General features: G+C 31.2%; 1 protein-coding gene across 3 annotated transcripts in view; it reads left to right on the top strand.

Moving 5' to 3' along the window:
- Positions 1–6,246: 6,246 nt before the first annotated feature.
- LOC126756492 (uncharacterized) overlaps positions 6,247–23,782 on the top strand; it is a 233,361-nt gene continuing 215,825 nt past the window's right edge. For 2 of the 3 annotated variants that reach the window (XM_050469579.1, XM_050469578.1), the window contains exons 1-2: positions 6,247–6,884; positions 11,647–12,023. The gene's annotated coding sequence lies outside the window, so the exon portion shown is untranslated. The remainder of the gene's footprint in view (positions 6,885–11,646; positions 12,024–23,782) is intronic. The other variant, XM_050469577.1, reaches the window with a different exon arrangement.

Below are 23,782 nucleotides of genomic sequence, written 5' to 3'. Positions count from 1 at the left end.
TTGCAAATGCATTGGCTTTACTGTTGTCTCTTTTAGTTCCCCTATGGCCTGGTACTCAAACTATCCCATCCTGTTGATAATCAGTTGGAGCATTCCGAGACCAGTATCAAGGTCACTTTCGTAAAGGAGGCTGTGTTTCGAAGCAGCAGTTCAACAGTGACCTGGGCTTGAAAAAGATGTAACAGTCAGGCCGTCTAAAACTGGTATTGATGGATATGGATGGGTAGACAGGAAATCTAAAACTGGTATTGGTGGATAGTTCTCGATAAAAGACTCATCCACCAACCTACCTCCAAGTCTTCACTTGTTCGTAAAGCATCTTGCTACCACTTTCTTCCAGCGGTGTTTCCTACCCACAACTCCTCTGCTTGTTTGTTGGTCGAGTAAAGACCGCATGACTTATACCCGTTATAAGGGTATTAGTTTTTGCTGCACCACTGCCTACCCTGCTCTTTTATATGCTTTTTCTAAATGTGTGCACTTACGTATGTACATCAAGAGAAGACTTTTGTAATGTCAGAAAACAATTTTGTTAGCGCAATGCTGCCTAAGTTGACCAATTTCTGCCTTCCAATTGGTCTTCGAGTGCCAAATACTTTCATTCACTTAGAAGCCCGTAGTTGGTTGCTGGATGTGGAATGTACAGCGTGCATAAGAACCAACTCTATTGCGCCCAGATTTGCTTCCCACTCAATAATAGCTACCTAGAAGCGGCATTCTTCCAAAAACAGCCGCCTCTCTGCCACACCTGAACCAATTACCCACACTAACACTACCACTTACTACTTACTAACCCAATTTGATGTGAGATGCTGGCCAAATGCATTTGCTGAGGATCTCAGCACTTGTTGCCAGTCAGTTCGGACCTGCTGCTGGACTGAAGCTTGGATTTATAGATGTCTCAGTGTATGCGAGCTTGTTGTGGTAGCAAGTGGCATGAGCTTGTTTGCTAGTTTGTTGCACGCAATGCAACTCAGTTTTTCTACAAAAAAATAAACCTATTCTTCCTCTGTGATTTTTTTTCAGAATTCCTGCACTTTTCTTGCAATTGATTTTAAGTGGAAATGGAAGTGATTTCATTTGCCAACACTTGAAGTCAACTTATGTGGCAACATGCAGTGTTACAACTATCTACACACATATGTACATATAAGTAAGAAGTTGGCTAATAGCAGCGACTTTTGTATGCGTAACGGTATTTTGTAGGGATTTTTCTAAATTTATACCGAAGCGTAATAGCTTTGGCCGAAGCCGGCGAGCATTTTGTTGAAAGCTCAAGTGTAAGTTCTTAGATTGCCTCGTTATTGCAAGTGTGTTTGCTCTTGTTGTTGTTGTTGTTATTCTTGTTGCAGGCGTGTAAGTTGTTGCTTGTTAGCATTGGCCAACAGGTGCTGAAGCGTAATTGAAAAATCTATAGAGTTTGAAAAATCGAAGAATTGTTGCAAAATACCGTAATAGTGTGGAGGGCAGTGTAGTTGCATGAAAAAAATTGCAGTGTGTTGCACGTATAACGGTTAATCGTAACAAAGCTGCAAGCGTTATTTGTTAATCCAGCCTTGTGCGTCGCCACCGCCCACTTGCCGCGTTGAATACTTTTATAGAATTCGATTATTTTGCGAATGCCAGCATACTCCAGCCACTTGGACACGCCCGCTTTGCACCAGTAACGGCTCAAATCATTCGCTGCTTTCATGGAATCGACTGCGCGTTGAGCATAGCGTTAGAGTGCTTTATGGCAATTGCTGTTCAATGCAGCGCGCCACAAAGTATGCAGCTTGGCTCATTATGTGTGCCGCGCCCAGGGTTGTATTTGTGCGTGTAGCCTTTGTTGTTGGTGTTTGCGTTCTTGCTGCTTCAGTGCGCTCTGAGTCCTGATTTATGCTTGCAATCTTTGTTTGTTGTGATTTTTGTTGAAGCTACTTGACTTTACACGCTTGTATTGTTGTTTTTGATTGTATAGTTGAGTTGTTGTAGATCGGTTGCAATTTTGTATAAGAAATGGAAAGTTTTTGTTTCGGCAAAATGGCAGCAACTGCGGTTAGTAAGAAGTTCTTTTGAGATAGTTTAAAATAATTTCGTTGGCTTGGTGCAGAGCATGAATTTTGTTAATTTAGTAGTTCGGCTAATGAGCTTTTTAACTTGTTTTATTTGTGCCTGGAGCTAATGAACCCGAAGCAATGAGGCGTGCGCTAAAAAGTATAATATAAGAAGTAATAAAGATAATTCCATTATTTGTTCAATCTCGATGACTAGAAATCTGTACCATTGACTAATAAAAAGCACACTACTACTATGGGCAAAAAATAGTAAGACTATTTAATTTAAATAATAATACAATTTTATTTTCAGGTTGGTAAGATTGTGCCAAATGTCACATACAGAGAATCATTAGTGTTTAGTATACGTTTGTCATACTTAACTAAATTAAGCTCTTTCGGCTATATAACGGTGAGTGAAATTATTTAACAAAGAAGTTCCATTAAATTGTATGTGCGGAGTCAAATTTCTGATGCTGAAGCGTTCAGGATATTGGAAAAGGCCTTCGGCGATAATTGTTTGTCGCCAGGAAGTTCTTTTGATTGTTACAAATTATTGAAAATGGTCGAAACCCCAATGATTACGAACCATGTCGATGACGGCCATCAACATTAACTGTTGATCAACTTGTTCTTCTTCTTCTTTATTTTCACAAAAATGATTGTGTTGATCAACAAAATATAGAAATTGGTGCCTGAGAATCAATGATAAACAGTCGGAGATCTTACTAGCATCGTTGGAATATCGAAGCCTAATATACCCTTCACAGATGCATTTATTTTAGTAACTATGTGTTCAGTTTATATGGCCAGTTATATGCTATAGTTAACCGATCTGAACAATTTTTTCGGAGATTCCATTGTTGCCTTAGAAAATAATCTGTACCAAATTTTGTGAATATATCTTGTCAAATGCAAAAGTTTTCCATACAAGAACTTTTTCCGATCGTTCAGTTTGTATGGCAGCTATATGCTGTAGTAAACTGATCTGAACAATTTCTTCGGAGATTACATTGTTGCCTTAGAAAATTATCTCTACGAAATTTTGTGAATATATCTTGTCAAATGCAAAAGTTTTCCATACAAGAACTTTTTTCCGATCGTTCAGTTTGTATGGCAGCTATATGCTATAGCTAACCGATCTGAAAAATTTTTTCGGAGATTGCATTGTTGCCTTAGAAAATATTCTATACCAAATTTCGAGAATATATCTTGTCAAATGCAAAAGTTTTCCATACAAGAACTTGATTCCGATCGTTCAGTTTGTATGGCAGCTATGTGTTATAGTGGTCCGATATCGGCAGTTCCGACACATGAGCAGCTTCTTGAAGAGAAAATGACGTTGGCAAAATTTCAAAGCGATATCTTAAAAACTGAGGTACTAGTTCGTATACATATATACAGACAGACAGACGAACATGGCTAAATCGACTCAGCTCAATATACTGATCATTTATACATATGTATATATACTTTCTAGGGTCTCCGACGCTTCCTTCTGGGTGTTACAAACTTCGTGACAAGCTTAATATGCCCTGTTCAGGGTATAAAAATAAAAACACGATTGGTTCTAAAATCACTCGAATTTTTTCGAAAGACAGCGTCAGGTTAACGTCTGTGAGACACAGCTTAGCGACTGCCATTCCGGTAGACGTATTATTACTTGTGGTGAGTGCATTGATTTTTCGTGAGTTTTTTGCCAATTTTTCAAATAATATCGTGCCATAATCACCGTCTTCGCCTGATTTTGCTCTGACTTCTGGCTATTCAACAAACTCAAAAAAATGCTCCGGGGAATGCGTCTTGAGTCAATTGAATACATCAAACGTGTTTCGTTAAGCGCATTGAAGGCTATACGGGAAATTGACTTTAACAACTGTTTCGAGGATTGAAAAATGTGTTGCCACAGATGAATTGGGGCAAATGAAGATTACATTGAGTGAGACGACAAGGATTTTGTAGAAAAAAAAAAATGTTTCCCCAGTTAGTTTGCACTCATGTGTTTTCGCAAAAAATATCCCTGCATTCATCTGCTTGAACTGAATCAATATCCAAATTCCAGGACAACGCCAGGCTACGCTCACCGAACGAGAATCACGAGAACCTGCGGGAGTTTGATTACGTAATACTTCTATATATACCTTATTGTCCGAACCTCCGAACCTGACACCAAGTGATTACATCCATTTTCTGCTTATGATGAATGATTTTACAGTTGAAATATTCGACTCAAGCAAAGCTGGTGAAAATGGACTGTCCCGACTGTGAATATCGGTATGCCTGTTGACTTTGTACCGTATATATCGACACATGCTGTGCGATGTCTTTTTAATGTGGTCTGATTCATAGTCCCATAGAGATTCATTTACGAAATATCGTCCTTTAGCTGATTTTACAAAGAATTAACGAAAAGAAGTCAATGTTTTTGAGGATAGCACAAAAACAGTGACGCTGTAACAGCGAAGAAGCATTCATGAATAACTAGAAATTGCGAAAACTTTGTAAGCCGTGTCTCAAATTATTTAAAATGGTACAGCTTTCTCAACCAATATATTTTCTGAAACTGTCCACTAATTGTCAGCGACCTTTTCAATTCTGAAAATTTGTAGAAATGGTCTCTGGAAATACTTCGTCAACTTTGGTATCTATAGTACTTTGAGGCAAATGTGTATTTTATTACTAAAGTGATTTCGAAAAGTTAAACCAACGCTAAAAACAGCGAATTGCTCTGAACTGCGTCAAATCGAGCCAATAATTTGTCATACTATGTATAGCCTTGTGATCATTTTAGTTCGCTGTTATAAATAACATTGTTTGAATCTCCTCACCTTTTCCGAACAGTTCATTGATGGCTAAGACAAGAGGTACGTAGGTCTGAGGTCTATAGTTTCAGATTGCGCTTAAATAGCGTCAAACAATGTAGGAAACTGCAATATTTATTGTCTCTGCTATCTTGCGTACCTTCAAGCGCGTCTGGCAATAGGAGAATTTTACACACTGTGCTGCGTGGTAGCTGTTTTAGGTTAGAGGTACCTAAGCGTTGTTCTTCAAAACCGACAGGCGACCACGTTGAGGTTTATTTGCTGACATTGAGTATCACTGCGCCTTTTTTTGCCAAAAATAAATATTCAAACATCGATTGATTTATTTTTTTTGATCTAAACGCAGTCCAAACTACACTACGGTGCGATTTCAGGGAAAATTTTTAGTGTAGCTATCTAAGTGGATTTGTTACACTATATAAACATTCCCTTGCAATAGTTGCGCCATTAAGGGAGGCACTTATTGGTCAACCCTTGTAATAAAGCTGAATCTCGAGGAGTTTTAACTTAAGTTTGAAACGAAAATTTCCATACTGTTTACAGATACCAAGCATTAAGCTTCCAATCATTTGTTCACGTTATTTTTGAAATTTCGAATGTCTGCAATGCACACGTTCCACATAAATTCCAATTTCGTACATGCGCAGTAAAGCATGCTATGAATGCAACCCTGCCTCTGTTATTAACCATTATGTGGTGCTATTAGGGTGGTAAAGAAATTGGCTGAAATTAAGTTTAAGATTTTTATAAAATTCTACTTTAATAATTTCTAAAAAATATGCTTAAACCAATTAAATAACAGTGATAATGGAAGCATGGGGGGCATTAAAGGTAGATCCTGATAGTAGGTTGCCTCATACATTTTTTCTGGAAGCATTTTAGGTATTAAAAGAATGGTAAAGTGTTATATTTTTTTAACTTAAAAGCTTTTGGAAAAAATTAATATTTCTTTAATAAATTTAGAATTATTTTATATGTTGGAGTTGTGGTAATCGTTTCATCACAATTTACCTATAATATCAACTACGAGGTAAACAAATAACTGATAGTAAGTATCTTTGAAGGTAAAAAAAATTAAAAAATTTTATAATTTTATAAAAAAAAATATTATAAATTTTATAATTTTATAAAAAAAAAAAATATATAAATTTAATATTTTTGTTTTTGTTGACAAAAGCTGACGAAAAGCATAACTCTAAAGCAAAAGCTGTAAAAAATATTTTCAAAAAAATTTCGCCCATCTGTTGCTATTAAAGTTTTAACATTGCCGCTTAACATACATTCCACAGCAGTGCGGTTAGTGTATGCGTCGGTTATACATAGCTGTTAAAACGACAGCAAACGACTGCTTTGGAATTTTCAAAGTTACAAAACCGATGTGTTTATACGCGACGACTTCAGTACGACGACGGCAAGCGAACAAGTGGCAGCACGAAACGGTGAAAAAACGGTGCGCTGCCAACGGTATTAAGCGCTTAACGGTAAAATAAAGCATTAAATTGAGTGCATAATGTCATTCAAGTGAGTGAATTGTATGCCAAGCAGTACGAATACTGACAGCGGCATGTGTATATTGTGAAATTTTACAGTAATAAAAAATAATAAAACAAACTAAAAAAAAAATAAACACTTTTTCTGAAAACAAGAAGAAAGTTTCGGGTTAAAAAAAAAAAAAAATAAAAAAAAATATAAAAAATAAAAAAAAAATTTTAGAAGCAGTTAACGTCGTGCTTAGTGACAGCATCGCTGAAAAATGTGTTGCGAGCTGAAGCGCCTAAAAGTATGCTTCGCCTAACTACATTCCGCCTATGTTGACTGAAATGCAGCGCATCCTTGAGCGCGCTCGTCTCCTGCGCGCAACGAAGCATTTCAAATGCTTTGAATTATTAAAATGAAATGGTCTTTTGGTTCTTTTAATTTTGCGCGTGTGTGTTTGTGCTCGTTTCTAACTGTGCACACTGCTTGACTACATCATAAATATGCGTCCCAGACATAAAGTCGTTGGCATGCAATTTATCAATTCTCGGTATGTGCAATAAAATTAAGTGCAGATTTTCTCGAAAGATTTCGCAGGCATATGTATGTATGTGTGTGTGTGTATACTCGTCGTTGGCAAAATTTTGTTAGCAGCAAAGCTGTTTGCTCGCATTTGCATGTAGTCAACGCTGGCTGGTAGCAAAATTCAAAGCACGTGACCTACCAAGTGACCGCAATAAATATGCAACATTTTTATTAATGACTGCATATCATCAGGCGCCAGCAGTTAGGGATTACTTTCTCATATTTCTCGTACTGCTTTATTATACGCTCCTTCTTATTTTGTTGCTGCTGCTGTTGCTGCTGGCGCTCATACACTCTATTTACGGTCCATTTAATAGATAGTAGACAGCTGTTGTTAAGTAACTCAACAAATTGGGGGCATACTTTTAGGTTGTTTTATTTAACGTAAATAATTTACACCCATTTTGGCATGCTAGGTTGGGTAGTTGACCTGAAAGTGTTGTGGAAGAAAGTGCTGCATATTTGTAAAGCACTTTTGTGCGAAGGTGTTAATGTAGAAAGCGAGTAAAAGTATTGAAGTATACATTGGGGCGTCAGTAATGTTTGTTTGTTGAAAAACAGGTAACAAATAAATGTGTTAGCTCGCTGCTGTTTAAAATTAAAAATGTGATAAATACTAAAGAAGTGCTTGAACTAATTTTGCTGAATTTGCTAAGCAAGTGGAAACTTATACGAAGTCTTGATTGGAAATAATATTGAGATATGAGTGTGTGCGGAGGGTATATTGAAGCCACGTACTATTATTTTATATGCTTAACTGGTCTTAAAATTCATATATAAGCAGACTCCTCAACAGTTTACTAAATTTTAATTAAAAAATGGCAATATTTGACTTTGCTTTGCATACTTTTGGGATTTTTGGTAAAAATAACAGCTATGAATACCACATTGAAATAAATTTCTTCAATATAAAAACTTTTGTTTGAGAAGTATCACATTTAATATAAATTATATATCTAATAAATATCATTTAGAAGTGGTGCTATATTTAGGTTCTCAGTTTACCTTTAGGAATTTTTTAAATATTTTTGAATGCAAATTTTGAGCCGCCACATAAGCACACAAGCAGCCTTGCTGCTGACTGGAATAGTCTTGCATACTTCTGTGAGCTGTGCTGAATACAGTTTAACTTGTAGTATACCTTTAGGCGTTGTAGATCTTAACTTGTTCCTATTAAGTTTATGGTAAAGCAAGTAGCTAAGCGAGTGTATTTCAACTTTAGGCTTAATGTTGATTGTTTTTGGGTGCTTAAATCCATAAGGTGCTTTATGAACACTACAAATAACATATTTACTACAGAAGACTTAGAGGAAGAATTAGTAAGAAAAGCTTTATTAAAAAAGTTTTAGTGAAAATTTTATATCTGTGTTCAGAGATGACAGATTTAGTTAGATATTAAAAGGAAACTGTTAAAATTTAAACATAACTGTTCGAATTATTTTCAATATTTTTTAAGCATAAATACGTACTTATTTTTATCGGCAAGTTCATTAAAAATTGCTCGCTTTTAGGCTTAATGACACAGTTTATTGAAAAGGCATATGTTAGAATTTTTGATTTTTTTTAGCGGGCTAGATAATATCTTGCTTGTCTGTTATTTCAATTTTAGTGAGCTATAGTTAAACTTTCAACTCAACACACATGTTGTCTAATATATTTCGCTAAGTGCTGAGGACTCTTGCATCAACCGATGAGCATAATTTTAGGCGAGATTGGTATATTGTTACCAACATCTAGTTTTGGGAAGTTTCTTTTGCCATTCGATTTTCAGCTTATACTTAGCTGAAAGAAAGACGTTCTTTGAGCAATGCAAGGACAACGCTTTTGTAAATTAATGTGTGTAAAAAATTTTCATAAAATTATTTGATTGTGATTTAAGGATGTTTTCATAAGTACTTACTTTAATGCTTTTGCTTTTATATTTAATAGAAATGGAGTATAGAGATTTTTATTCTCATCTAGAGCTTCTCTCAAAATAAATGTTTATTATGTGGTATACTTTCAGGCGCATTTTAAAGGAAAGGAATTTTGAGAGATTTTTGAACAAAATAAACATAAATAAGATAATTATTAAGCTATAAAACAACTTTCTCTTGCCCTGAAATAAATGCTCAGGTGTTGCTATGTGACATACTTTTCGGCGTATTTTAGAGAAAAATAATTTTTAAGGATTTTTGCACAAAATATACACGAAAGAGATAATTATTAACCAATAAATTAGCTTCTATTTTTATTTCTTTTTCGCTGAAGTGGATGTTCAGGCGTTCTTTTGTGGCATAGTTTTTGGCGCATTTTAATTTTGAAGGATTATTTTTATTTTTTTAATACAACAAACGTAAAGTTAGTGTAAAAAAATTATCTACCTACAAATGCATTTGTAATTTAAATTTTTTCCTAGTAAATTTAGTTATGATTTTGATCAGCTATCACCCCTTTTACACTTTCCTAAGTTAATTTGAATAAAATGCTTCAAACTACAAAAAGCGCAATAAATCAATATTTCATGAGCGCCGGTGTGAAAATTGGACGATGAGCATGACACCATCCAAATCACATAACTCGGGACCCGACCAACCGATTTCGACTAAAGTAGTATGTGACATTTTTTTCACATTCCTATAACATAGTGTGAAAATAGGCGAAATCGGATTACAATCCCACAAACAATAAAACACAATTTTAAATTCCATTTGATTCTTTCACTTTCCAGTACACAAATCACAAAAGCAAAAATTGTTCAAAACCAACAAAAACTGTTTAAGTCCCTCGGTACCGAATATGTGGACTCCAGTATCTATAGTTGACTTTTAACCGAAAATATCGGTCAATGTGTGAGATATATATAATTGAAATTCAAACAGAATTCTTTCCTGACAATACTAATTCTGTGTATCAAAAATGGCTTGAATCGGGTCAGTACTTCGCTGAGCCCCTATATACCTAATACAAAGATTTCTGAACTTCCTGTTGTGTTTATGCTAGATATAGTATAATATAATATATAACTATATATAATTATATCGCCCAATATTTGAGTTATCTCAATGAAAATAAAAGAAGTTGTTTTGCTCATAACAGTATGTCATTGCGCCTAAAATGGTTAGATTTCAGCGGAAACTTGGCATAGCTCTCATATAACGAATATCAGGATTTTCGAACATTTGGCTGACTTAACTCCATATGATTGGTGTTGGTATGTCAGGTACATTAATGAGGCGCAAAGAAATTGTTTTAGTTTTTGGTATGATAATAGTTAATAGATGAAATAAGTTCGATAGTATACCAACTCCCATACTACGTTTAATGACTTTCGTTTTTCTGACAAATCTTATGCCGAATGCGTTGCTCAGTGTAGGAGTTATTATATATTGAGTATATGTATATATAAAATTGCTTAGATTCCGATCCTCTGGTTTACTTAAACTTAAATTTACATAATTTTTTTTTCAAGTTGGTTATATTTTTTTATACCTCCTACATACAGTTTCCTATTTTTTCTTATTATCAGATAAAAAAATTTATATCTCGCTTCCAACTACTTGAAAAAATATCTTGTTTCTTAGATTTTGTAGGAAATTGAATGCTCTACAAAAAAGGTCTACTATGATTTTTTCGTAAACCCAAACGTTTAAAAGATATTAACAGTTAAAATTTGATTATTTTTGGGAAAATTTTTTATTTCTCATGAATTCATAAAATAGAAAACTGTATGTAGGAGGACCTTCCCGTTACAATTAAAAACTCCTGTTTGGAGAGGCTTTCTTAGAGGTGTCTAAGAACCTATTTTTCGAAGTACGAAACGAAAACAAAAAAATTTTTTTTTTTGAATCACTCTAATAAATATATTATTTATATTTATGGTAGGTAAAAGAAATAAATTAATACTCGTATATGAATATTTATGATGTTTTTTTATTCAAAATGCGAAATTTAACAATCTTAAATTGAGTTTTGTTGCATAATTTTGGGGAGTTTGAATTTGTAACATATTCCGATTGCAATAAATATTATGTAAAAATATTTATATAATTGTATATATCTATTTATAAGCTCTCAGCAAGCATGAAGTTATCGCTGCCGCCAAATGTAGTCAGAAAATTTCATTTACTACAACTTCGGCATAATTTTCGCCTAGTCAGCCAATTGATTAGTTGCTTTTAGGCGCACCAACACCTGTGCCAGCTTCTCACAAAAACAGCACGTGCATGCTACTGTCGGTAAAAGTACTACAATACATACTACTTATTAGGCGTAGAGTGTGTTGTCTAGTTTTAGGCGCATTGACTTATCGGCATGAGAGCGCACGCAGTGAATGACCGAACAAATAAATAAGTAAAGAAATAAATGTATGCATAGACGGCCAATAAATAAAACAAAAGCAAAGCGCGGCAAACAAAGTGAAAATTGAAAAAAAAAAAATAAAAAAGTGAGTAAAAACGCAAAAATACACGGAAGTAAAAAAATAAAATAAAATAAAATGAGAAAAGGCAGGAGCAGCAGCAGCAGCATTGTGAAGCAGATAAGCGCTTGATGTGATTGTCGGTCGTGAGCAAACACGTTCATTTCCGCTTGATTAATTGCGTGGGCAAGCAGCGAGCGATACGCTGTTGTTGTTGTTAGTGTTATTTTTGGTAAAAGGTTGCTAACGGCGCGAATGTGTGTGCTGCTTGTGTGTGTGTGTGTGCCTGTGTGTATTTATTTTGCTTTATTTTTTGACTTTTTGGCAGTCTATCAATCCTTTCACCGCGCGCAGCCATTTAGTATGCGCATTGTTGTTGTTGTTGCTGTTACTCAAATCAATTCGCCGATTTTCGCCCGTGCAACCGCCAAACCCACCGACTCGCCAATCAATCGATCAAGCCGTCGACCGCCCATTTCATTACAATCCGCCTTCCAGGTGTGTGTGTGTGCTTGCTTGCTTGCATTGATTGCCTACATTTAGGCGCGCTGCTGAAAAATTGATTGCAATTTAGTTAATTGAAATTTACATTGTGGCATTAAAATTAAATGTGCGTTGTGCGATTTTTTTGTTCGCCGTGCGCTCGAGTTGCGTTCATTGGCAGCTGGAGAATGGCATTAGCTGTCCGGCACACTGGCTGCAAAGGTAAGTTTCGAATTGGAATTTTCTACATTGAAAACTAAAAAAGAAGCGCGCAAATTTGTTCAAATTTTAGGTGCAAATATAAAAAAGTGTTGGCTGTTTGTTTTTTGAGCAAATGCATTTAATTGAAAAATATTTGGCAAACTGTGAGGAAAATCGGAAGCCGAACAAAATACAAAAATAACAAATTGTATAGCAAATCTCGCGTGAAAAACAAAAGTATAAATGTTTGTGAAATTTTCGGCTACCAAATAAAAAATAAAACCATAAAAAAGTTAACTTCAATTGTAGCGTAGCTGTGATAGCCTTCTCAAATAAAGAAGTTTTCATACAAGTACTTGATTTTGATCGTTCAGTTTGTATGGCAGCTATATGATATAGTGGTCTGATCTAAACAATTTTTTGGAATATAGTAGTGTTGTATTAAGTAATAATTCGAGCCAAATTTGGTTAAGATATCTTGTCAAATAAAAAAGTTTTCCATACAAGCACTTAATTCGGATTGTTCAGTTTGTATGGCAGCTATATGTTATAGTGGTCCGATCTAAAAGATTTCTTAGAATTTAATAGTGTTGTATTGAGTAATAATTTTAGCCAAATTTCGTCATGATTACTTTTCAAATAAAAAACTTTTTTATACAAGATCTAAATTTTGAACCTTCAGTTTGTATGGCAGCTATATGTTATAGTGGTCCGATCTAAAAGATTTTTTAGAATATAATAGTGTTGCCTTAAGTAATAATTGTAGCCAAATTTCGTAAAGATATTTTCTCAAATAAACAAGTTTTACATACAAGCACTTGATTCGGATCGTTCAGTTTGTATGGCAGCTATATACTATACTGCACCGATCTAAAAATTTTTTTAGAATATCATAAAGCTGTCTTCAAAGAAAAATGTATGCCGAATTTCGTGAAGATATCTCGTCAAATAAAAAAGTTTTCCATACAAGCACTTGATTCTGATCGTTCAGTTTGTATGACAGCTATATGCTATAGTGACCCAAAATCGGCGGTTACGACAAATGGCATATTCTTTGGTAACAAAATTGAAAGAAAATTGGAGTTTTGGTTATAAAATGGTTATATATTGGTTATCATACACTGAAACAAAACTTGGGTTTTGGTTATAAAACGGTTATATATTGGTTATAAAATACTAATATATTAGTTATTATATCTGACAGCGATTTCCGACTTTTATTTTTGATGATACGCTGTATTGCATTGTAGGTGATGATATATTGTTTATGAAGTCTCTATCAGTTTCCTGCTGTGAGTTACAAATTTTGTGGCAAATTTCCTCTACATTGTTAAGGGTATAAAAATGAAATCATTATTTTTTATTTCCTTATGCTCACTTAAGTGCATTTAACAGTAAGCAAAGCTCGTTTGTATGAATTTATTCATTTGGAAAATTAAACATCAATCATTCACTGAATGTTGTTTGAGTGTAAATCAGCTTTGGATTTCACACATTTATGTTTGCTCACGTAATTAAAATGATTTAAGAGTAGGTGGTTGCTGTCAGTTACTTATTCAATATTTTTAATGGCATTCGAGACACTTTTCAATTGTTTCGCCTAAGTAAATTAGTGGCGAAATGTCGTTAGAGTTTTTTTTTAATATGAGCAGCAATGAAAACTTATGTCTCAATTGATTTTGTTTCGACACAAATACATTTTCTTAAAAAAGCTAACGCTCTTTAATGAGAGACCAGAGAAATTATTTGCATGAGCGATGTGATCTTTGAAACTATTATTGTTCTCTCTGCAAGCCAATAAAGTTATTTTAGAGAGTAATCCCCACCAGATGTACTTCACTTATGCCAACGATTTTTCCAGTCCTCAAAACAATTTTCATAAGTTTTTCTTGGGATGGCCTTCAGCTCCTTCAGCCAATTTTGTTTTATCTCTTCGATCGACTGAAAATGGTTGCCATGGAGCGACAATTTCAGTTTGGGGAACAAGAAAAATTTACACCAAGTCAAATCTAGTGAATACGATGGTTGATCGAGGGAACTCAATGCGTTTTTGACTTTAAATTCGTTCGCAATTGTGGTTTGATGCGTTGGTGCATTATCATCGCGTAAAATCTATGAATTGGTTTTTCCACAATTCCAGCCGTTTTTGATAGATGTTCTCATGCATACTGCCAAATAGAACTCCTTACTGACTGTCTGTCACTCCAGAAGAAACTCATGATGCAATGAGCATCGTCTGGATTTTTAAGTGGCTTTTTTTTCACCATTCCGATAATTGTTGACTTTTTCCTATGTCAAACTGATAAATCCATGTTTCATTGGCAGTTATAATGATCTCCATGAATGTGGGATCGGAATCGGAATCCGCACGACCAAGCATGTCCAAAGAGAGCTGTTTACAGTACTCTTTTTGACAAAAATTCAACTTTATCGGAACGAGTCGAGCAAGAACCCTTTTTATACCCAAAATATCCACCAAGATCATTCGAACGGACTCGCGAGAGATTCCGAGCTCTTTTGCAATCTCTCTAATCGTTGCATGACGATTTTCGATTTTTCCTTCACGTTTTAATATTTTCCTCAGTTATAGAGGTCGAAGGTCTTCCAGAACGAGGCATGTCTTCTACGATCTCTCAACCGTCTTAGAATGTTTTGTACCACTGGTAGGCTTCTGTTTTTTGATAAAACTGAATCTCCGTAAGCGTTTTCCAATGTACGCCATGATTTCGCACACGAAATTTGGTAAGAAATAGAAAATTTAAGACAAATTCTTTGTTCGATATTTTTATCCTCTGTAAAAATTGAAAGGCACTACTATGGTGTTGCAATTAAGGACAGTCCATACCCATGGAATTTAATTACAAGTGCTTTTTTGTCACAATGTTAACCCTTCTTTCTAAAGGTTAAGACTCTGAAACTGTGTCCCAATCTTCTTTGTAGGCGAATTCTACTCCAGTAAAATCATTTGGCAAAATCTGGAGCAATAGTTGGTGCCAGGTCCGAACTATGACAGGAATTTTAAAAAATCTCCAAAATAAAGCTTTCAGAGCTTCCGGTGTGCCATTATCGTTGTGCTTGGTGTGCCAGTGTCCTGTTGGAGCACAATTCCTCATTTATATTGCAAAGCTGGGCGATTGCTTCCTTCAGTCTGTCCAATTGAAAAGAGCATAAAGTAGCAGCTCATAGCAATTGAATCCCCGTCAATATTAAATGCTTTATTAGACAATTATTCAATTCAAAATTTTGATTGATATAAGTTTTCTTCCAAAAGTAAAAATATGTGTACATTTATTAATATCGGAGGAAATAATTTTGAAACCAAAATGGAAGTACATATTACATATTGAAGCATACCTTATACTTTTGGTTAGGTTAGGCTTCGAGGCTGTTCCTCATATTTTGGACTATGTATCGACAACATGTTTCAAGCCCAACACAAAACTGCTGACACAACTAATATTTATACCAGTCGGTTCTCCCAGAGGACTAAAGGTATGATATTCAAAACAAAATTTTTGGTTTCATTTTTGGTGTAGCGAAAACTGTCAAATTGCACAGTCATGGTAAGAAGATATACCTTGACTTTTCAGACAACGTCGACCAGTTGTTTCGAGATCAAATAGTTAATCGGTATGGAGAACAAAGATTGAATTAGTTTTGAGCAAGACAAGGCAAAATCACACTAGCCGGGCTTCCTTCCTCTAAAAAAAATCTTGAATAAAAATATTTTATTAATCAAAAAAAAAGTTGGGTGTGAGAAGCATTGTAATAGTAATGAGCTTGTTGAGTAATTGCTGAGCTGTTTTTATCATATTACAGTATTGTTCTTGCTACGAGTAATTAAGCATATGAAAAGCAAAGTAAGAGAGCTTGAGAGCAGTAAATTACAACTAAATTTATTTTAATTGCCGCACATGAAAATTGCTCAGAACTAATAAAAGTAAGTGCTGAATCTTTTATGTGAATGAGTGTAGAAAAATTAATGTGGAAAAATACGAAAATGAGAGAAACGAGTAGGGAGCTGCAATGGTTGAGAAAATTAATAATAAATTATTTTGAATTTTATGTTGAAACATAGAGAGCAAAACAAAAAAAATTGAATTGTTTTTTTGAGCGCTAATTAATATGAATTATTATGAGATAAAACGCTTATAAATATATTTATTATTTTTTTTATTTATTTATTCATATTTATAGAGTTACCGATACTGAAGAAAAAGCTTTTTTTCTGAGTAAAAAAATTTCAAAAAATTCATAAATCACGCGTTGTATAGCCCAATTGCTATAAATTATTTGAAAATAATAACAAAAATTATTTACTAAGTTTTTCGCTAAGCGAAATATAAATTCAAAACGTGCAACAGACACTCTCAGTTGGCACTTACTTAGCTAGAAGCGGGAATGACAGCTGAATAGAACTGATAACTGCCGTTTGTTGTCTGTCAGCGAATTTAATGTGTCATTTGGGATGACATTGTTGACACTTAAGTGCAATATTTATTTCGACTTTATTTCATATTTATGAAGTTGCCACTTTTGCTCACTGCGGAAGCGACGAAATGAAGATGCACTGAGTCTGTGTTCAATTTAAAGCATTTTTATGGCTTTAAAGAATGAATGAAGAAAAATTTTTATAAATTTCAATAGTTAGAGATACTAGCTTAACTAAATAAGAGCGTTGCCACCTGGCTAAGACAGTGGTAAGAAGAAAAACGAAACATTTAGTTATGTATATTATTATATGGTGCAATTTTTTTTAACACTCAACAATATTTACGATAGAGATAACTTAATATTTGATTAAAAGAGGTTGCCACCTGTCTAAGATTTACATACACATATGAAAAAATTATAATTAGCTTTAGAATATTGTTACAAAGACGCATATTTCGATAATATGTGAAATTAATTGTATGTATTGTGGAAAGGTGTTGCCACCCTTTTGCAGCCTGACCAAAATACAAAAAAAAAAATTTAAATAAATTTTAGAACACAGTTAACAAGACTCATATTTCCACAATACACGCAATATTAATTGTATAGTATGCATGTGTGTTGAAAAGCAGTTGCCACCTTTTTGAAATATAAAAGGTATAATTATGGCCATCGGAAACTTTTGCATATCTATACTCGTCAATTAGGTTTTACTACAAAAATTTATTTTTTTACTTTACCGAAGTTAATTATTTTCAGAGTTGCCATATGGCTTTTAATAAAATAAATGTGTTACAATTTGAAAATTTTCTATACAACCAGAATATAAATCAAAATTAATAAAATTCTAAAAATCAAATTTATTATTAACTTCTTTGTACATATTTTTAATTGGTGCTGCCACACTTTGGAAAAGTGTACCTAGTGTACTAAGTTAAAAATTTTTTAACAGATGTTTGCGAAAAAATAAATATTATTTCAAAATAGGATTAGTGGTATTAAAACAACAACTAAACACACAGTTGTTTTTTGGAGTTGCCACCTGACTCAGTTTATATATGTATATGAATATAAATTAAAATGTGCCACTGTAATAAAACTTTGGTATAAGAAGCTAAACATTTTCAATGATTTTTTTAACATTAGCATATACATACATACATATACATAAGTATGTATATTCTAGAAAGGTGTTGCCAATTTTTTTAAATTTAAATACTTAATTGCAAATTGACTTACAAATAAGAGGTTGCTTAAAAGTTTCAAATCTAAAGTTATTGCGAGATATGAAGTTATTTTGTGGTTTTAACACAGAGCTATAAATTTTTGAGTTGCCACCTGTTTTCTTATAATATAAATGTGTACATATGTACATATGTATTATGTGTTTATGAAAAAAAGTATTTAGGAGATAAAACTCTTAGCTAGAGACTGCATCAAATTTTATTCAGTATTAAAAATTATTGTTATGCAGATATATTAAAATGATGTTGCCACCTTTTTAGAAATGTACAAGACGAAATTAGAAGGCGAAATAGAATTTATGTAATATTTACTTCCAATTTTAGAAATTATTGTTTTGTATACAAATTGAAATGATGTTGCCACATTTTTAAAATTAAAATTCTAAAAATCTTGGGCAAAGTTTGTGTCAAATTCATGACCATAATTTTTAATATGGAAACTGTGCTGATTATATTCACTGCAATAAACTTAGTGCCACTTCAAAACAAAAAGTTAATGTTGTTGCCACCTGATTTGAGAAATTAAAAAATATATACATACATATAAGAAGAAAATTTTAATAAAATAAAGTAGTGTATTCGATATTCATGATTAAGAGTTAAAAATTTGAATAATTCAATTTCATTAAATTTTTTTCGAAATTATTGTTATGCAGCAGTATCAAATTGATGTTGCCACCTGATTTGAAAAATAAAAAAATATATTATTTAAAAATAATTAATAAAATAAAATTGTGCATTTCATATTCATGAGTGAAAGTTAAACGTTGGAATAATTAAATTTCGTTTAATTTTTTCTCGAAGTTATTGCTATGCAGTTTTATTAAAATGATGTTGCCACCTTTTTAAAATTTAAATATTTTTAAAAGCAGATGTTAGGCTTTTATAATTATGTTTATGTTGTTATAATTAAGTTAGTGCTATTTCAAACTAAAAATTGTATGGTGTTGCCACCTGATTTGAAAAAAAAAATTATTTAAAAATAATTAATAAAAGAAATTGTGTATTTTATAATCAAGAGTGAGAGTTACAAATTTTAATAATTAAATTTTATTAATTTTTTCTTGAAATTATTGTTATATTAAAATGATGGTGCCACCTTTTTCAAATTAAAATTTTATTAAAATAAAGATTGTGCTTTTTGTAATTATGTTTATGAAGTTAGTGCTATTTCAAACTAAAAGTTGTATGATGTTGCCACCTGATTTGAGAAATTAAAAAATTTAATATTTGAAAATTTTGAAAAATGTTTGAAATTTCATAAGTAATAGTGAGAGTTACAAATTTCAATAATTATATTTCATTGATGGTCTGTATTTTTTGAATAAGTTTCTTGCAAGAAATTCTCCACAAAAATTTTTTTTTCTCAATACTTCATTTTACTAGACAACTAATACACCTAAAAGAATCAATTTGCTCTCCCATAGGCATGATATAAATTTAGTGTACTGAATCGTTTAATACATGGAAATAATTATAATGAAGTTCACATATATTTGTTTGTATATATGTATCATACATACTAACTTACTCTATAAACACCGTTACAAATACTTCAGTCCCCCGGAAATGCTTGACAGTCGCATTAAATATGTCAATTCATGCTAAACGTTATTTAATGGATAACATTAATGTCAATTGACTGCCAAATATATAACATGTGTGCGTAGGCCTAGAAAAAGATAACAGAATTACACACAAATGCACACACTTATATTGAAATATATTGCTTGTAAGGTCAACTGGACCAGACGCCATCACTCAGCGGTAAATGATAGCCTTGGCGCACACACATATAACAGCACAGCTAAATATGTGTCAGCGACAACGCCTAGAAGCATGCCACAAAATTGTGGTAAAGTTTTGCTTTTCATACACACACACACACATGCAAACCACAACTGTTTATCTGCCTTTATTTACTGCCTTTGTTTACGCATTTAATTATAAACAAAGCATATGTGATTATGTCTATACATATGCATACATACACAGTCCCACATATACATACAGCGACCACACTTGCGCGCATGTGAAAATGTTTATGTATTTTTACGCCAAAGTGTCAGCTATTATTACAGTTAACGGATGCTAATGTCAAATTAAATTTAGCTGCAAAAATTTATGGCTCACAAAGACAAGCATACGGCCATACATATTTATTAATACAAACAAACAAAGCGCTGTTGGGCTAATAGGTTTGTGGGAACGCATATCGGCGTAACTACATGTGTGTGTGCGTGTGTGCTTATAAATATAAAAAAGATAAATGTGTTTGTGATTTGTCTGCGCGGAGTATTATTTGCTTGCATGCTTACACAATATTTTCCGCTAATATTCACACGTGATAAGGGACGGCCCGCAAATTTGTGATGTTTAATGCGAATATGCTGAGGTTACGTATACGCCGTGTGCACTGTTACTAACATTTGCAGGTATTTGTGTGTTAAAGAGATGTTTTTTCTTATTTGCATACAAATTTCTATACATATCTATGCAAATGCCGGAGTTTTTAATGATATTTGATGCAGAGAAGTCTATCTTTGAATATATTATACATATTATTAAATAATATTCTATTAAAATGATTGAAATATATCAGCTGTCAAAAAAGAAAAAAAAATAATTAATGTCAGACAATTAGAAATAGTAAGTTTGAAATAAAAATCCATGAAAATACTATTCTCATAAAAATACGATTTTAATTAATCAAATTACTAAATAAATGGCACAAAAAACCCGAAGAACCAAAACCAATTATAAAAAAATATTTCAACAATAAATGAAATATAGTAGCATGTTCAATTATAAAAAAATATTTCAACAATAAATGAAATATAGTAGCATGTTCAAAGAAAATTTCATAACATTTAAATAACGTTGATAATACTTATAAACTCACATAAACATAGAAAATGCAAAATAAATTTTAATAAAAACGAAAAAAGTCGTATTTAAAGCAGGACATAAAATAAAATATACAAAAATCTTAAAAAAATTTGTATAATTTAATTAATTATAGCTAGGCAACGTTTTAAACATACAATTTTTTTGGTAAAGAATTAAAATTCGTTTTTAAAAAACTAATTTCTTTATTTTGTTTGCTTTTTTTATGCATTTTTTCAGCAAAGAAATATATTAAAATTTTTATATAAAAAAATCTGTTATTTCAAAATAATTTTAAGCGCTTTTGTTTAATTTCAAAATTTAATTATTTTTTTTAATTAATTATAATTAATTAGTTATTTAATTAAAATTTCTTTTAAATTAAATTCAAATCAACATAATTTTTAAATACAAATCATAATTTTTGCCGAAAAGTTTAAAAAATGTAGCATAAAAATAAGAAATAATTTATAAAATTAGAATAAATGTATACAAAAGTGTATGAAAATTTTTAAATGAATTCTTTATAATTGGAAAGAGTTATTTTTATATTGGTTTAGATTTTAATTTTTTGAGACAACAAATGAAATTCGTAACTATCAAATTAGTTGTTTAATTTTTTTTAGTGCTAACATTTTTAAGCTCGACAACATAAAACTTAAATAAGTAATTAAGAAAATGTTCTGCTTTATAGAAAAATTTAAAAAAATAAAAAAAAATTTAATTTTTAAAATAATTTTTTTTTGTTTTATTTTGGTTTGGAAATGAATTATAACAAAAAAAGAATTAGTCACGTAATTTATTTTTTTTAATAATAAAAAATTCTAACGGCCTTAAGTAAAACTATGTTAATTAATTTGAAATTTTTACTGAAATTTTTTAAAATTAATCTAATAAAAAAAGTTTTTCTAATTACTTTAAACATTAATAAAAAAAAAAACAATTTAAATTCGAAATTAGAAAAAAAATTGTTGTTTAATTTATTGAACTTCGTACTTAATTTTTTTCGCCCACAAAAAACTAAATTTGTAGTTAAGAAAATTAATGCTTTTGTTAAAATTTTGTTAAAGTTAATTTAAAATTTTGAAAGATTAATTGTTTTAATTAATTTAATAAAATGTTAGTAATAAAATGCAAAATACTTTTTAATATGAAATAAATCATGCCAAATTTATTACGAAAAATTCTTAAATTAAATTTGTAAGAATATACAGACATTAAAAAAACTAAAATACGTAATTAAAATAATTTGTTTTTTAAAGTAAAAAAAAATTATTTTTATATTATTTTTATATAATTATTTACTATAACAATTTTTAATTAAAAAAATTTTAATTTGATTTTTTTGCAAATTTGATATTTTTAAAAAAAATTTAATTTATTTTTTAATTAATTAAAAAAAGTGATATTTTTTGAAATTTTTTGAATTAATTTGATATTTTTAAGGGATTTTTTTACAAGTTATTTAATACAGTTTCTGAAATAAAAAATTTAGTTTTTGCACTAAAAACAGAAAATTAAAGTAATTTAATTTATAATATATTACTTTTTTCAAATTAACTAAATAAAGTTTTTATAATAAATGTCGTAGACTGTATAAATAAAACAACAAAATTTCACTCAAAGTACTCTGGAATGAGAGGTATTTAAAGCCCACTCAATGCAAAATTTTTAATCAAGAAAATTATTTTCTTTATTTTATGCATTTCTTAAATTAATTAAAATTAAAATTTTGTTTTAAGTATAATATTTATGAAACACAAAGCAATTTTTTAAATACAGATTGTAGTTTTTGCTAAAACACGGAAAAAAAATTTATTTAATTAATAATTAAAATTAATTTAATTTAGAAAAATTTTTAAAATAATAAAAACAATTATTATAAATAATTATAAAATAATTTTTATTTAATAAATAATTAATTTTTATTTAACTAAATAAAAACATTAAAATTAAAAAAAATTTAATTTAGTAAATAATTAATTATAATTTTATTTAATTAAAAAATATTAAAGTTAAAGTTAAGCAAAAAATATTTCTAAAATATATTAATTTAGTAAATAATTAATTGTACTTTAATTTCATTTTAAATAATTAAAAAATACTTATAAAAAATTTTTAATTAATAAATAATTAATTATAATTTAATTTGATTAAAAAATATATATAAAAACTGGCAAGTCATTTAAGCAAATATCTATCATTCTGAGTGCATTCGAAGTCTGCTCATTTAGCCCCATTTAATTCTCTGCAATAATTCATCTACTGAAACTTGAGCCACAGAGAACCAAAATAATATATACATACATATAGTATATAGCAAGATGTGTTGAAGACCATTTATAGCAAACGAAGATACAAATTATGCGTTAATGAGGTAAATATATGAATAGGAACATAGCTAAATGGAAAATGCTGAAAAAGAATAGTCTGTTGAAGTGATTTACACACATGCTATTTGCAATTAAACGGTATAAAGTACATGTAATTTGTGGCCGTTGCACACACCCGGTGAAAGGGTCATAAGCATTAACTCAGTGCACTGTATTTACGAAATAACGAGGCAAAAGTCTGCGTTTTTAAACATAAAAACAATTTTTTTCTGATAAAAAGTACAGGTAAATGTGGAAATTTTATACAAGCAATAGCTCATTATAATATTATATCTCATTATATGAGACTTTATAATAAATGACATAGCAAAGAAAATAGTATATATAAATTATAAATAAGCGTAAAGCTTGCATTGAGCCTTCTATGAACGCTGTTGCATATTTAAAATGAATTATAGGATTTGACATAGATACTTGAAAAGTTGCTCAAAGCGGTTTACAATTGCGAAATCCTATTAAAATCGCTTACTTGTACGCGTAGTAAATAAATTATATTTATAATTTAATAATAATAATTACAAAATCAAATGAAGAATAAGTATCAAGCTCCAGTTGCTCTGAGTAAAAATCTATCTTTCAGACTAATGCATAATTTTGCAGTAAAAACAATTTTCTTACAAGGATATGATTTTGACCCATCAGTTTGTAGGGTAGCCATATGAGATAATGATCCGATTCGAAAAATTTCTCCAGTTATTGTCGCGCTGTCTTTTTTTAAACATTCTTGCTGATTTTCGTGATGATATTTCAACAAATAAAAAATTTCCATACAAGGACATGATTTTGTTCGGTCAGTTTGTATGCCAGCTATATGCTATAGTAC

Source organism: Bactrocera neohumeralis, chromosome 4 (assembly GCF_024586455.1).
Source record: "Bactrocera neohumeralis isolate Rockhampton chromosome 4, APGP_CSIRO_Bneo_wtdbg2-racon-allhic-juicebox.fasta_v2, whole genome shotgun sequence".
Lineage (NCBI taxonomy): Eukaryota > Metazoa > Arthropoda > Insecta > Diptera > Tephritidae > Bactrocera > Bactrocera neohumeralis.
The sequence above is the reverse complement of the archived record's forward strand: the minus strand, read 5'-3'. Positions and strand labels throughout refer to the sequence as shown.